The sequence below is a fragment of the Suricata suricatta genome, chromosome 10 (genome assembly GCF_006229205.1).
Source record: "Suricata suricatta isolate VVHF042 chromosome 10, meerkat_22Aug2017_6uvM2_HiC, whole genome shotgun sequence".
NCBI classification, from domain to species: domain Eukaryota; kingdom Metazoa; phylum Chordata; class Mammalia; order Carnivora; family Herpestidae; genus Suricata; species Suricata suricatta.
The window spans coordinates 67,306,350-67,323,227 of NC_043709.1; the positions used below are offsets into that span (position 1 = coordinate 67,306,350).

The 16,878-nt window shown below is 35.3% G+C and overlaps 1 protein-coding gene across 2 annotated transcripts in view; it reads right to left on the reverse strand.

The window, feature by feature from the left end:
• ARID2 (AT-rich interaction domain 2) overlaps positions 1 to 16,878 on the reverse strand; it is a 166,560-nt gene that overhangs the window by 123,912 nt on the left and 25,770 nt on the right. The window lies entirely within an intron of this gene.

The window sequence follows — 16,878 nt, forward strand, 5'->3', positions numbered from 1 at the left end:
AGTATTACCAACTGCCAGGCACACTACTTTGTACTTTACATGTATTATCTTTCCTTAAAAGAAATTCTTTTTAATCTTCATTTAATAGAAAAAGAAACTGAGACCTAGAGACTAGATAATTGATCCAATATACACATAATAAGCAAGAGGCATAATCTTAATAAAATACTAAAGAATCTAATTTCAAATCAGGGCTCTTAAAGTCCTATGTGATTATTGCTATTCCTAAAACTTGAAAAACAGCAAGCACTTAGTTCTTCAATGATAGAAAAATATCTTCACAGTATGCATTTTCCCTTGCTTTTAGCTGTTTTTACTGTTTTACTGTTTCAGTACTAATAAAATGGTTCCCAATGGCCTTTAGACCATTACGACAACCGAGAATTTCCAAATTTCCTATTGACAGTTTTCTATTATATTATCATTCAAAATGAAAAAGTCCAGGTATGGTTTTTCTAAAGTCTAATTAATCTATCTTATATGATAACATAAAATAACAGTAATTTTAGTATTTGACAATTCTTGAAAAAATAAGATACTTTTGTGAAGAAAACAGACTGATTTTTTAAATGCAACAATAAGTTGTGCTGACAGGGTATTCTTTAATAGGTTATCTTGTACACTGCTGGTGGAAGTTAAATTGGATCACTGTTTTTGGATAGCAGTTTGGCAATACACATTAAGAATCTTGAAAACATTTATATTCTCTCAGTAATTCTCTATGTAGGAATCTAGAAGGAAATATTCACATATAGATAAAGACTTACAGACTAAATGGATAACGAGTTATGAACAGGAAAATTCACTGCATGATTTCTATAGTATTAAAAAAATGGTAACAAATGTTTGACACTGCATGCAAATATACTTGGCCTCTATCCAGTTATGGAGGCTAGATGCCCTAAAGTTGGAAGCAAAACAAACAGCAAATTAGCAACATACAAGGTTACCCCATTCTGCCAAGTATATCCCAAATCTATAAGTGTTCTCTAAAAAAGAAAAAAACAGGCTTTGGGATTTTGATCATTCTTCTTATTAGCAAAATGACTGAATAGTCCAGTTTGTTAAAATATTACCTATAAATATAATATAAACTTTAGAGATAACAGTCTCTAGACCTAGGACCTAACATATAATTCCTCACTAAAAAAGTCTAAAATCTAGGCTAAACTAACATTTATAATCTAAACTAGTTCATCAACAAAGAGAAATAAAATGCAATACACATAGCACCTCTTTTGAAAGAGAACTAGGGGACAGACTCAAGTTGGCGTTTAGTAGTACACCTGCATATGAAAAAATGTAACTTAGAGGGAAAATTAAGGTGACTAATTGAAATATCTCAATATTCAGGCCTTACTTATGCAGTAATAAGTCCAAAGATTTGGAAGCTACAGACAGCACAGCTTTGTAAATTCAACACTATTATAAGCTCCTGTATTCTATAGGTAACAAACTGCCGTTTCAATGGTGATTATGAATACATTAATTAGAGCATTAATACTAATTAAACTACACTTAAAAAATATCCTCAGGTAGGCTAATAGTATTATTATAGATACCCAAATAAGAAATTCCTTTTTTAATCTCTTTTAAAAAACACCTCTGCAGTGTATGTATTTACTACACCATGACTTTCTAGAGTATAGTTTAAGACATTTTTTTCTTTAGCTTCAGGAACTGATCTGCTATCAGTGCAGTGGACACCCGGGGGGTGGGGGGGAAGACATTTTTTTCTTTACAGGTACAGATTTCAGCATACTCGCTCTTTGGTATCTATTATCATCATCTTAATTTCCATTTTAAAAGTTACTATGGGAGCATGTGTGGGTTTTTTCAAATATATATTCCTTGATTTCATGCCTCAGAAGTCTGTTTAACTTAGCAGCCCCTGAATACCAAAGAATTATATTTCCACAGTGCAGGATTTTGAACGAAATCTCTTGAGGGCTTCGCTTTACAGTGATTTCTGATCACTTGAAATAATATTTCTCAAATCTGCCTAAAAAGACTTTCTTTAAACATGTTAATGTGCTACTTGAGGTTGGTCAATAATTTGGATACCTTATCTTCCCACAAGTAATACAGGTCTAATACATAATAAGAACAAAAAGAGAACAAATGCAATGCATTAAAATGAAGTGAACTCAATCCAACAACACACTCTCTGTAGAGAAGTTCCCAAACTTTACTAAGTATAAGAATCACCTGGAAGACTTGTTAAACAGACTCTTCAGCTCTAACCGGGTTTCTGATTCTGTAGGTCTGAGATGGTCTCAAATGGTCTGAAAATTGGCATTCTAACAAGTTCTTAGATGATGGTGATGCTGCCGGTCTAGGGGGTCTCACATACAGAACCACCACTATATATAATCTCATGAACTAAAATAAAGATTTTAGGGGCACCTGGGTGGCTCATTTGGTTAAGCGTCCGACTTTAGCTCAGGTCATGATCTCATGGTTCATGGGTTTGAGCCCCGCGTTGGGCTCTGTGTGGACAGCTCAGAGCCTGGAGCCTGCTTTGGATTCTGTGTTCCCTTCTTTCTCTGCCTCTCCCCTGCTCATTCTCTATCACTCTCTGTCTCTCAAAAATAAATAAATGTTAAAAAAATTATTAAAAAAAGAATTTAACTTATGTGACAAGTTCTCTGGTTAAAAATAAAACACAAACTTTGTATTTCTAGGCAAATACTAATACCTAACAGTGCGTATTAGTTACTGGAAGTAAATTCTTTCAGAGAAAGACAGTACCATTTGAAATTTCATCAAACCATACAATGATAACAGAGGCTAATAACATTCTTCAAAAGGTTAACATTTTACCTGCTAGAAATTATTGAAATAAACATCAGCAATGAAGTTCTTATTCAAGCAAACCAGAGGGGAAAGAAAGAGTCATGAATAACTTACAAAATGAAAAGATTGGTTCTTTAATATATTTTTTAAGTTTTTTTCTTTTTTAGTTTTTTTCATGTTTTTTTTTAATTTATTTTTGAGAGACAGCGCAAGCAGGGGAGGGTCAGAGAGAGAGGGAGACACAGTATCTGAAGCAGGCTCCAGGCTCTGAGCTAGCTGTCAGCACAGAGCCCGACATGGGGCTCAAACCCACAAACCGTGAGATCATGACCTGAGCCGAAGTCAGACACTCAACCGACTGAGCCATTCAGGCGCCCCAGGTTCTTTAATATATTTAAATTAAACTGTACTTGCATCTGTCTGGTAGAATAAATATAGTATGCTTTTTATGTCATACATAGCTAAGGCTGAATCATAGCTTCACCAAACCACTTAGTTCATGTGACATTGGCTAAGCTAATATGACTCAGTATCATTCTCCTGTTTCATATGTAGACAGTTTCAATATGAGACTGAAGCGCTACCTACTGCGCTAACAAAGCACCTTAGACAGTTTCAATATGGCAGAGCTTTATAATACTTCATAATGCCTTCCTTCCATGAAACTACTGATGTTCAAAGAATCAAATTATAAAAATAGGAATAAATAAATTTTCCTAAGAAGCTGGAGCTTCTGCACGAGGAGAAATTGAAAACTTAAAATTATTTTCTCACTTCGATTAAATGATTAATTAAGTCCCATCAAGTCGGGCGGGGGGGAATTCCATCAGGTGGAATGAGGGTGCATTGAAATAAGGCAAAAGACAGAAATAAAGTCCTTGGATCGCGTCACCCTGAAGGCAGAAACTGATATTTTGGTAGACGGGGTTGACCATGGAGAGCAGTGGTCCAAAAAGCGCTGTTTTAGGTTTTCTCTGAGATAGCACACACCTAAACCTTTCCAGAGTTAGACATCCTGGTAGCTAGCTTATATCCTGAGGAATATCGCATGAAAGTATTATAGTTGAACCAAACACTAGAAGAAAGTATCATTTACCTCACTCAGGCCTTCAGGAGTCACTACTCACAGGAGGAAGGCAAAATCAACTTAGCCTAGGGATTCTCAGCCTCAACACTATTAACATTTTGGGCCAGATAATTTGTGGGAGGCTACCTGATTATCAGGTACACTGTAAGATGTATAGCAGCATCCCTAGCCTCTAACCACTACAAACCAGGGGCACCCATGAGTTATGCAATCAAAATTGTTCCAGACATTGTCAAATGTTCTCGGGGGGGGGGGGGGGGGGGGGGGGGGGGGGGGGGGGGGGGGGGGGGGGGGGGGGGGGGGGGGGGGGGAAGGGGGCGTGGCAGGCAAGTGCCCTTGTTTGAGAACCACTGCCCTAGCTTAAGATCAAAAACAGCAGTAAATTCCGAATTTCCTCAAATAATGTAAGTTTTAGCTAGAACAATTCTCTTGACTACAACGACTGATACTCAGGTACTCAGTAAATGTTAGCTATTACTATTATTACTATGCATAAATTGGGTGTATGTGCATTGGCAACAACTGCAATGTGAACAACCAGCTTCCTCTAACAGTTAACAAAAAGTTTATTGGTACTTGTAAGGGAAATCTTAATCAAAACAGTTCTAGCACTGCCATATAGTGAAACAGTAATGGAAAACCATTCCAAATAGTAAAGAAGTATGCTACAATTCCCCCATTTAAACACACACTCCAAATATATGCACACATTACACAAAGAGAAAAAAAGAATAGCTGACCTACTAACCTAAAATTTTGTGAGACTCAAATGAGATATATAACAATGATCTTTGGCAAATAGGCTTTAAAAATGTAAATAAAGCCCCTTGGAAAAAAGTGTTAAAATAAGATGTAAAGAAGAAAACATAAATGGACATTTTAAAAAATTAGCAAAGTCAGCCCTAGTTATACTATGTATGTAACCTTACCAAAAATTACGCAAGAAACACATTAAGGTACTTTATTCTTATAATAATAACAACACTAAAAACTGGATTATAAAAACCTGAAAACAGAAAATTTACTAATGCCATCAGACTAATCTTATAAAATTGGAACCAATAAGTACAGCTAGTATTTGTGTTCTTGTAAACTCAAAATCTCACTCTTTGGGGGACGCCTGAGTGGCTCAAGTTAGTTAAGCATCTGACGTTGGCTCAGGTCATGATCTCATAGTTCCCGAGTTTGGGCCCCATGCTGGGCTCTGTGCTGACAGTTCAGAGCCTGGAGCCTGCTTTAGATTCTGTGTCTTTCTCTCTGCCTCTCCCCACTCATGCTCTGTCTCTTTCTCTCTCAAAAATAAACATTAAAAAAAAATTTTTAAAGCCTCGCTATTTGGAAATAATTCAATCAACAATGGATCTGTCTTCAAAGGGTTTCCCTCACTCAGCGAATACAATATTCTTTAAGGACATGTATAAATTGAAGTCTTGTAAACCAGATAGACGATAATGAATCCAGGAGGCCACCATATAAAAAGTTTCTACTCAAAGCAAGGATGCTTAATGCTCCAGTCACAGGAAAAACCAAGTACCTTACTACTGCCTTTCCTTTCATGCTTCTGTCACCCTCTCCAGTTCACCAAGTGTACACAGTACACATATCCTCAACTAAGTCTATTTTTGTAAGAGTTTATAAAATACTGGAATTTTTTTTTTTTTTTAATGTTTGGTAGAGCTCACTAGTGAAACCATCTGGGCCTGGGTTTTTCTTAGTGAGTAGTGTTTTTGATTACTAATTCAATCTTTTTACTTCTCAGTTATTCAGATTCTCCATTTTTCTTGAGACAGTTTTGAGAGCTGTGCCTTAGGAATTTGTCCATGCCATATAAACTGTCTAACCTATTGGCATGCACTTGTTATTCCTGTTTACTCCTTATTTCTGTAAGAACAGTAATTATGTTCCATCCTTTACCTCTCATTCTGGTAATTTGAGTCTTCTCTTTCTTTTTCCCTTGGTCAATGAAAAAACACCTTCCTAGCAAAAGTGTTTGTCAATTTTGCTGATATTTTCAAAGAACCAGCTTTTGGTTTTATTATCTTTCTCTATAGTTTTATATCTTCATTTCATTCAATTTGCTACAATATTTATAATTTCCTTCCTCTTCTTGGTTTAGTTTTAATTTACACTTTTCCAGTGTCTTAAAGTAGACTGGGTTATGGACATCTTACTTCTTTTTACGCATACATTTAAAATTACAAATAACCTTCTAAGCACTGCATTAGCTGCAGTCATGTTTTTGTATGTTGTGTCTTCATTTTCATTCATCTCATAGTATTGCCTAACTTCATTTTTGATTTTCTCTTTGACTCACTAGTTATTTAAAAGTATCTTGTTTAAGGGGCACTTGGGTGGCTCAGTTAACCATATGACCCTTGATTTTGGCTCAAGTCATGATCTCACAATTTGTGAGTTCGAACCCCAAATCCAGCTCTGCACTGACAGTGTGGAGCCTACTTGGGATTCTCTCTCTCCCTCTGTTTCTGCACCTCCCTTTCTCCCTCCCTCCCTTTCTCTCTCAAAATAAATTAATAAACTTAAAAAAAAAAGAGTATCTTGTTTAAGTTCCACACATTTGTGAGTTTCCCAGGTTTGTTTAAGTTGATTTTTAATATCATTCCATTGTGGTTTAAGCTATGCCTTGTATTAATTCTATCTTTTTAAATGTATTGGGGTCAGTTCTACAGCCTAGCATATGGTATTTCCTAGAAAATGTTCCATGTGTTCTACAGAAAAATACATATTCTGCTATTATTGGGGAGAGTCTTCTATAGCTGCCTGCTAGGTACAGTTGTCTGTTGAAGACTTTATATTTTTTCTTCATCTTCTGCCTACTTGTTCTATCCAATAGTAAAAATGGGGGTGCTGCAATTATTGTTGCCTATTTCTCTCTTCATTTCTGTCAGGTTTTGCTTCATCTATCAGGGCTTTGTTGTTAGAGTATATATGTATAATTATTATATCTTTCCAGATGAAGGGACACTTTTGTCATTCTCTCCAATGACTTCATTTTTTTATCACTTTACAGTGTATTTTGTCTGATATCAGTATTAACCACTCCAGCTTTCTTGTGGTTGCTATTTGCATATATCTTTTGCCATCCTTTTATCTCTGATATATTTGTATCTTGCATCTAAAGTATGTCTTCTATAGAAAGCATATGGTTAGATCCTGTACCTATGTTCTATCCAGTCTGACAACCAATGCCTTTTGATTATTTAATGCATTTACATTCAATATCATCAATATAGTTGGATTTACTGCTGCCTTACTTTTTGCTTTCCATGTGTCTTATATCTTTTTATTGCCCTTTTCCTCCTTTACTGCTCTGTTTTGCATGAAGTGCATATTTTCTAACGTAGTATTTTAATCTTTTGAGTGATTTTTTTTAAAAGTTATTTCCTTCATGCTTGTTCTAGGACTTTCCATACATATTTTATCAGATTGGGCATCAGATTCATACTAATTCCGGTGAGATATAAAAACATTATTCCTATACAGCTCTATTCCTTTTGCCCCCTTTTGAACTATTGTTATATACACTCTACATCTATAAATGTCATAAACTCAAAAATAAAATATTATCAAAGTATAAATGTTACAACTATTACTTTATATAATTAGAACCTTTAAAGAAGCTGAGAGAAGAGAGCAAGTATATACTTAAAGCTTTTATTAACCTCATATTTATTATTTCTGGTTCTCTTGATTTATTCCTGTGAATTCAAGTTACCATGTGGAGTCATTTTTTTAGTTTAATAGAGCTTTGCTCCCATAAACTTCCTTTATACTGTTGTCGGCATATATACTACATTTCTATGTGTTATAGGCTCAAAACACATTATATACCTATTGTTTTACACAACTGCTTTTAAAATCGGTAAAAAGGAGAAGAAATACACATTTATACTATCTTTTATTATCATGTAATTAGTTTTACTGATGCTCGTGTGTGTGTGTGTGTATGTGTGTGTGTTAGAATTACTGTGTGGGGTCAACTGCTTTCAGCATAAAGAACTTCCTTTAGTGTTTCCTATATAGTGGGTCTGCTAACAACAAATCCTCAGTTTTGTTTGTCTGAGAATGTTTTTATTTAGTCTTCCTTTCTGAAAGATAAGATTCTTAGTCGGCAATTTTTTTTTCTTTCAGCACTTCTGATTGTGTTATCCCACTGCATTATGACCTCTGTCTGATAAGAAATTAATTATTAATTTTACTGGGGTTCCCTTGTAAGTGATGAGTTGTTTTTCTCTTTCTGCTTTCAAGATTTTCTCCTTTTCCTTGATTTTCAGCATTTTTATTATGATCTGTCTGTGAACCTCTTGCAATTTATCCTACTTGGAGTTCATTAAGGTTCCAAAATATGCAGGTGCATGTTTTTCAATTAATTTTGGAAGTCTCACCCATTGTTTCTTAAAGTACTTTTCCTGCTCCTTTCCTTCTCTTGGTATTTCCATTACATGTATGCTGGTACACTTAATGGTATCCTACATTTCTCTGAGAGTCTGTTCATTATTCTTCACTCCTTCTTCTGTTCTTCAGAATGTATAATCTCTATCAATCTAACTACAAATTCACTGTTTTTTCTGCCAATTCAATTCATTGAGCCCCTCTAGTGATTTTCCATTTCATACTTTTCAAACTCAGAATTTCCACCTAGTTTTTTATATTATCTCTTAACTGATATTCTGTATTTGATAGAAACTGTCACCATACGTTTTCTTACTTCTTTAACCATGTTTTCCGAATATATTTATAATGGCTGATTTGAAATCTTTGTTAAATCTCACATCTGGCCAATTTCATTGGCAGTTTCTGCTGCCTGCCCTTCTTTTCTGGTAGAGAGGTCATACTTTTCTTGTTTCTTTCCATGTCTTCTAATATTGTTGGAAACTGGACATTTTAGATACTAAACTGTAGTGACTCTGGATACTGGTTGCCTCCCTCTGGGGTTTGCTATTGTTATTTATTTGTTTTCTGTATTTACTCACTGGCTAGATAATTTCCGTGAAGTCTATCCCTCATCTTCCCTCAATGTGAAGCCCCTGGTGTTCATTAGGAGGCACAGCCTTGGGTATTCCCAAAGTTACCAGGAGAGGACAGCAGTTTTGGCAGGGCTCCCTATCTCTTTCCCTGACAAAACCCAGCTTTTAAGCACCACTACTTGTCAACTCATTGCTCTACTGTTTTCAACAATGCTGAAGCATAAATTTCTCCACACAAGGCTCCTTTGGAGGGAGCTCAGTATTTGCCATTTGTTCTGACCCTAGGAGGTCTCCTTCCAGATCATTATTTCCCTGGTTCCCTCCAGCAAGCTAGCCAGAATATCACTTATTTATCTCCAATGCACCAACCAATCTCTTCCTTGTTGCCTTTCACAACCTCTGCAGTTTCTCAGAATAAATACCCTTAGGCTTGAACTTTTCCACACGTTATTACAAATAGTTAATTTGGAAAGAAATGCAGAACTCTCTATTTTACAACTCTCTCTGAGCCATGGGTCTGAGAGCAGGGACAGTGGTGCGCTATAGAGAGACCAAAATGCTTGGTGGAGTGCAGGGAAGGGGAACAGTAACCTCAGGCCTCTGCACCTTGCTTCTTTCTCCCAATGTGGAACTGCTATCTGAAGAACTGAGGCATGAGTAATTCTCAGTGGCACTGTGTACAAGAAGCATTTCTGTGACATGAGTGGGATAGCAGAAGTAATCTCCTGCTTCTCAGCCCCACTTGCCCAGAACATGTTGCCTCAGCAACATGTAGCCGGGGGCAGAATGAGAAATCCTGACATCTTGCTCCTCTAAGGAAGATACCCTCCAACTAGGTGGTGAGGAAAGAGGGAATCCTGTGCTCTTGGCTGCACCAGCCTGGAGTGGAGTTTCCATCTTGTTTAGTTAGAAAACAGGAGAGAGGAAGTCAGTCTTGGTTCAAATACCAGACTTGGGCTGTTCTTACCAAATTTTAGCAGATTTTCTTTCTTTCTTTGTTGTAGACCCTTAGGACCATTTTCAGACTTTAAGTGACTGCTATAAAAAGGAAGAATTTTCACAAATTTCACTGGGAAGTGGGTCTCCAAAGACCCTTATGCTGTCCTACCAGAAGTGGGCTGTCCCAACAAAATTTACTCAATTGTCTCTTAATGATTTAATGCATTTCCCTTACCATCCCCTTCGCCCCCAAACAGGAGATGCCTAACAGCAGTAGGGATAAAGAAGTTTTTTCACACACTACCAATGAGAAAGATATATGAACTATATTTTTACAGATACATTCTGTAGCACACACTATTAACTCTTCCCAGAACCAAGAGTTTGTTGATGTTTTTAGTGACTTGCCATTCTTGCTCAGTTATTAGAGATTTCCTCATTTACTCGATTATTCTAAGCATAGAAAAAACTTATTTAAAAAAATTTTTTTAAGCTCATTTATTTAGTTTGAAAGAGAGAGGATGTGTACAAGTTAGGGAAGGGCAGAGAGGAAAAGAGAGAATCCCAAGCAGGCTCTGTGCTGTCAGCACAGAGCTCAACAAGGGGCTCAATCCCACAAACTGAGATCATGACCTCACCCAATTGAGCCACCCAGGCCCCCTGAAAAACTTTATTTTAAAACAACTTTATAAGAAACGATTTAAATCAAAATTTTAAGTTCTATTCCCCCTAAATAAACCTCTTTTGTAGATAGTGATTTTCACCTCCCTAATTTCCCCGAAGTTGTCTTTAAGTCATTTAAGATACAATCATTTGAATTTAATTACTAAGGGGAATCCTAAATATATAAAACTGTACTTTGTATAACAAACTATTATTAATATCTACTAGAAATTCCAATTTATCAAGAGGACTAAATGATCAGTAAAAATATATTCAATAGGATTATTTTTCTGTATATGACAAGGGGAGAGGGGAAAGAAATAACAAGTATGTTATTTTGAAGGTGCAATGACACATTAATCTTATGTTTGATATTAAGAGTTAGCTGAACTTAAGAGTTATTTGAGAGATACTAAAAAAACTCAATACTGAAATACTGAAAGCAGCATATCTAGGAATAAGTCTAACTCATTTATACTATCTTTAAACATGTGATGTAAAAAATCACTGGGAAAAAAACACCCTAAAAAGCATGTAGTTAGAGCATCTAAAAGTACTGACTGAAGCCCATCCATTAAACTGTAAATCATAAATCCTCAAGGCAAAGAGTGGAAAAACTGGAACTTCTCATTTCAGCCAAGACAAATATAGTGGTCAGATTTTATGGAAATCTGGAGGTACAACAAAAGAATAAGAGAATTGAGAATGGTAACAATGTGAAAAAACACATGACTTTTAAAAAAACATTTAAATATTTAAAAGGTAAATTTTTAAAAATTAATTACTATGCAGTGCTTAGTTTACAACATATGTAGAAGAAAAATATAATTTTTATTCTTATTTTGTATAAGAATATAAAAGCACAATGGCCAAATAAATGACAAATGGAAGTATACTCTTCTAAGGTAACTTATACTACATATTTATCATTTAGTACAATTTAACATTTGTATATGGTACACTACAGAAGCTAAAGCAATCTCTAAAACAAAGGTTACAGCTGATACACAAACCCAAGAGATAAAACTGAACCATAAAAATAGTCAATTCAAAAGTGGCAGAGGATGAAGAAGGAAACAAAGAGTTGATAAGACAAACAAAAAACAGAAAGATGGTGAACTTAAACCTAACCAGATCATTAGTCATATTAAATGTAAATGGTCTAAACACCTCCAACAAAAAGGCAAAGATTATCAGAATAGAAAAAAAAAGGATAACCCAACTATACTATATTTCCCAAAATGTACTTTTAAATATAAAGAAACAAGTAGTTTTAAAGTAAAAGAATGGGGGGGGGAAACACATATCATGCTGATATCACTCAAAAGAATGCTAGAGTGATTATATTAATATCTGATAAAGTAGATTTCAAGTCAAAAATATTACCAAGGATAAAGATAATTTCTTGGTCACAAAGGAGTAATTTTACCATGAGGACATACACTAAAAACGTTTATGCACCTATTGAGAGAGCTTCAAAAATACATCAAAATTGATAAATATGAAGGTGAAATAACCAATCCACAATTCGTGTCAGAGATATCCATACTTCTTTCTCAATAAGTAAGAGAACAAGTAGATAGGAAACGAGGACACATTAGACTTGAGTAACACTATCAACATATGTAATCTGATACTTATAGAAAACTTGAACCAACAACAGCAGAATATACTTTCTTCTCATGTGTATACAGAACATTTACCAAGAAACATTTACCACATTCTAGGCCACAAATCAACTCTCAGTAAAGAGACTCAAGGCATTAAAAGTATGCTTCCTGACCGCAATGGAACAGTATTAGAAAACGATATCTGTAGGGGCGCCTGGGTGGCTCAGTCGGTTGAGCCTCCGGCTTCGGCTCAGGTCAGATCTCACATTCGTGGGTTCGAGCCCCGCGTCAGGCTCTGTGCTGACAGCTAGCTCAGCCTGGAGCCTGCTTCTGGTTCTGTGTCTCCCTCTCTCTCTCTCTGCCCCTCCCCCTCTCATGCTCTGTCTCTCTCTGTATCAAAAATAAATAAAACATAAAAAAAAAAAGAAAAACTCAAAGGAAAAATAACAAAGTATGTTGAATGAAATGAAAATAAAAAATACAACATATCAATATTTGTAGAATTGTCACTAAGGCATTACTTAGGGAAATGGTAGTACTAAATAATCCATATATGACACCATTTGCAAAATTTTAGTCAAGAGTAATCATATACTTAAATATAAAATCTAAAACTACATATCATTCTACAATGTATATATCAAATCATCACACTGTGTACTTTAAATAGATATAGTTGTCAATTATTTCTCAATAAAGTTAAAACACTTACAACTATAAAACACTTAGAAAAAGAAGACAGGAGAAAATATTTGTGACCTCGGATTAGGCAAAGATTCCTTACATATGCCAAAAGCATGATGCTTGACAAGAAAAAACTGATAAATATGTTTATCAAAATTAAAAACTCCTCCTCTTCCCATAAAAAATATGAAAAGACAAGCTGCAGAGTGGGAGAAAACACTTGCAAATTACATATTTGATAATATTCAGAATACATTAAAAAAATCTCTTTGAATGTAAGGAAAGCAACCCAATGAAAAGGAGCACTAAAAAACTGGACACTTCACCAAAAATATTTATGAACAGCAAATAAGTACATGAAACATACATCATTAGTCATTAGGGAAAACCAATTTCTAACCATAATATCACTACAAACCTACTTGGAGAACTAAAATTAAAGGCTGATCATCAAATGTTGGTGATGATAATGTGGACCAACTAGAACTCTTAGTAGACACTGATGATGAAAATGTAAAATGTCATAAAACAGTTTGGCAGCTTCTTAAAAAGTTAAACACATTTACCATATTAACCAGCCATTTCACTCCCAGAGAAACGAAAGTATAAATCCATTTAAAAAAAAGATTTGTGTAACAGAAATTAATACTGGCTTTATTTATATATATATATTTAGATTTATAGCCCAAAGCCCGATATAACCAAATCATGGCATACCCATATAATAGAATGCTACTCAGCAATAAAACAAGACTGAACTTTGATACACATAACATAGAAGGATCTCAAAATAATTTGTTAAAAGATGACAAAAAAGAAAAAAGAATACACAGTACATGAGTTCACTTAAAATAAATTCTAGAAAATGCAAACTAATTTGTAATTTAAAAAAATTAGTGGCTACCTGGAACAGGTAAGATGGAAGGATTACTGAGGGGCACACAGAGAATTTTGAGTGTGATGGATACATTATCTTGATTGTGGTGATGACTTCACCAGCGTATATACATATCAAGGCTTACCAAAATGGATACTTTATACATGTTTAGTTTATTGTATTAATTATTTCTCAACAAATGTTTTTAAAAAACATACTGAAGAGAGAATAAAAAGACAAGCAACAGTTTGTGAGAAAATATGTGCAAATCATGTATCTGAGAAAGTATGTATACCCTGAGGCACCTGGATGGCTCAGTCAGTTGAGTGTCCAACTCTTGACTGTGGCTCAGGTCATGATCTCACAGTTGTGAAACTGAGCCCCATGTCAGGCTCCTCACTGAGCATGGAGCCTACTTAAGAGTCTTTCTCTCCCTCTCCTTCTGTCTTCCCCACACATATATGCTCGCATTCTCTCTCAAAAAAGAAAGAAAAGAAAAAGACTTGAACAGATACTTCACGAAAGAAGATATACAGATAGCAAATAAACATTAAAAATGTTCAATATCACTACTCATTTAGGGAAATGCAAGTTCTAAGAACAATGACAGACTATAACACATCTTTTAGGATGGCTAAAAAATAAGAAACTAGTAATACCAAGCCCTTGTAAGCATGGGAAGCAACTGGAGTTTTCACACATTGCTGATGAGAATGTAAAATGGTTCCACCATTTGCAAAAATGGTTTAGCAGCTTTTAAAAAAAATTTTTATGTGGGTTTTTTTTTTTAATTTAGTTTTGAGAGACAGAGAGAGAGCACGAGCAGGTGATGGTCAGAGAGAGAGGGAAACACATAATCTGAAGCAGGCTCCAGGCTCTGAGCTAGCTGTCACCACAGAGCCTGATGCGTGGCTCAAACCCACGAACTGTGAGATCATGACCTGAGCCAAAGCCGGACACTTAACCAACTGAGCCACCCAGGCGCCCCATAGTTTAGCAGCTTCTTATACAATATGTATTAACAGTTTGACCCAGTAATTTCATTCTTTAGTGTTTACCCAACTGTGAAAACTTCTATTCACACACAAACTTAGGTGAGAATGTTTACAGTATTTACAATCACCAAAACCTGGGGGAAACTCCAATCTCCTTAAACTAAGAAATAATAAAGAGTCTGCAGCATATGCATACAATGGAATACTACTTAGCAATAAAAAGAAATGAACTATGGATACAGGCAATATGTATGAATTTCAGAAGCACAGTGTTAAGTAAAAGAAGCTGGACTAAAAAGTCTACATATGGCACAATTTCATTAATCTGATATTCTTAAAAAGGCAAAATTAAAGGGATATAAAACAGATTAGTTGTTACAAGGAACAGAAGATAGAATGCTATCTACAAAGGACACTGAGTAATTTGGGGGGATGGAAATGCTCTCTATATCTTCATTCTGGTGATGCTTACACAACTGTCAAAACTTACAGAGCAAAATACTACGAGAGTGACTTTTCCTGTGTGTAGATTATATTTAATAATTAAAAAAAAGTTCTAGTGCCTAAATAATGTCAAGGAAAAAAACCCTCTAACTACATAATTCCAGCAATTTTCTTTTCTTTTTAAATGTTTGTTTATTTTTGCGAGAGCACAAGTGGGAGAGGGGCAGAGAGAGGGGGACAGAGGATCAGAAGTGGGATCTTCACAGACAGCAGCAAGCCCATTGTGGGGCTTGAACTTATGAACTGCAAGATCAGGACCTGAGCTGAAGTTGGACACTCAACTGACTGAGCCACCCAGGTGCCCCTACCCCCAGCAATTTTCTAATCTGTATGTCTTTTCTTCTTCATTCCATACAATCATTGTTTTGGGTTTCACCACCAAGTATAATCAGAAAGCCCAGGATAAGGGAAGAAAATTAGGCTCTGAGGTAAAGGCTAGTTTATTACTAAAAATAAATTTAAATAGTTCAGCACATTATTTTTTTAGATGAAACTAGCTGAGAGATAATGACCACTAAACTGCCTTAGGAAGATGGAATGATGTTTTTTCTATTTTCGCATCTGTGTATAAAACACACAAGCATACAGTAAATAGCTTTTCACTGAACATTTCTATTTGTATTATTCTATAAATATTAAATACTCTAAAAACAAAATGGTTCTGTCATCCATATATACCTCTCAAACAAAAACAAAACAGAGAAAGCTGATATAAGAGCAACAAATTCTGTTAAGTTTTAGTTCTCACACTAAGAAGTCTCTACGTTTCCTCCTTCAATTATTTCCCTCTTCTACAGGCAAACGTTTTATCACTTTAATGGAATTTATTGTTGCTAAACTATGTGAGTATAATTTCTGTCTTCTAGAGTCAACAGTAAACCACAATTTTTATAAACCTATTAAGTTAAAACTTCTCATTGGAGAAACTATCCTAGTTTTTTGCCAACAGTACCTACATAAAACACTTAGTGGAGTACCCAGGACACAGTAAGTACTCAATAAATAGTAGCTATTATAGATCACAATATGTTAAAAGTCAATTATCCAATCATAAAAGGGATTCAAAATGCACTGTAGCCAGAATAGCACAATTTTATACATGAGGAAAGAGACATACATTGTTAAACATACATTTCTTTCTTAACTGTTTATAAAAATACTCAAATACTCTTAAGATGTTCTAAGAACTTGGAAAAAATTAATAATCACTTACAGTAACCACTACCTGTACAAGTAAGATATGGCTTTTGATTCCTGAAAAGTTAAAAGACCAGCACCATCTGCTGGTTGTTGGCATTTTGAACTCTATTCAAGACAACAGTAGACACTAGATTGCTGAATCTCAGAATCTAGTTAAAAACACTGGAGCACACAGATAATGCTAGGGCATGGTTAGGGAGTCACAGAGCATACAAAAGCCAGAATAAACTGAGATTAGGAATTCTAGCTGTGTGTCTTTTTATTAGTCTAAATTTTCTTAGATTATTGCCCATGCTACCGTTACCTGAGTATAAGAAAGCAGCAGAAACAGCCAGTCAGCAGGACTAAAACAGAAAAGAGGGAGGCACCCTACTAATACAAGCAGTGTGTGCAGAGAAGTATCCCTAAAACACTAGAGCCACATGTGGGTAAAAATGCCAAGAATAGTAGAACTTGGTGTATGTCCATCCCTCACTCTAAATTCACCAGCGTCTAGGGGTACCTGGGAAGCTCAGTCAGTTAAATGTCCAACTTCAGC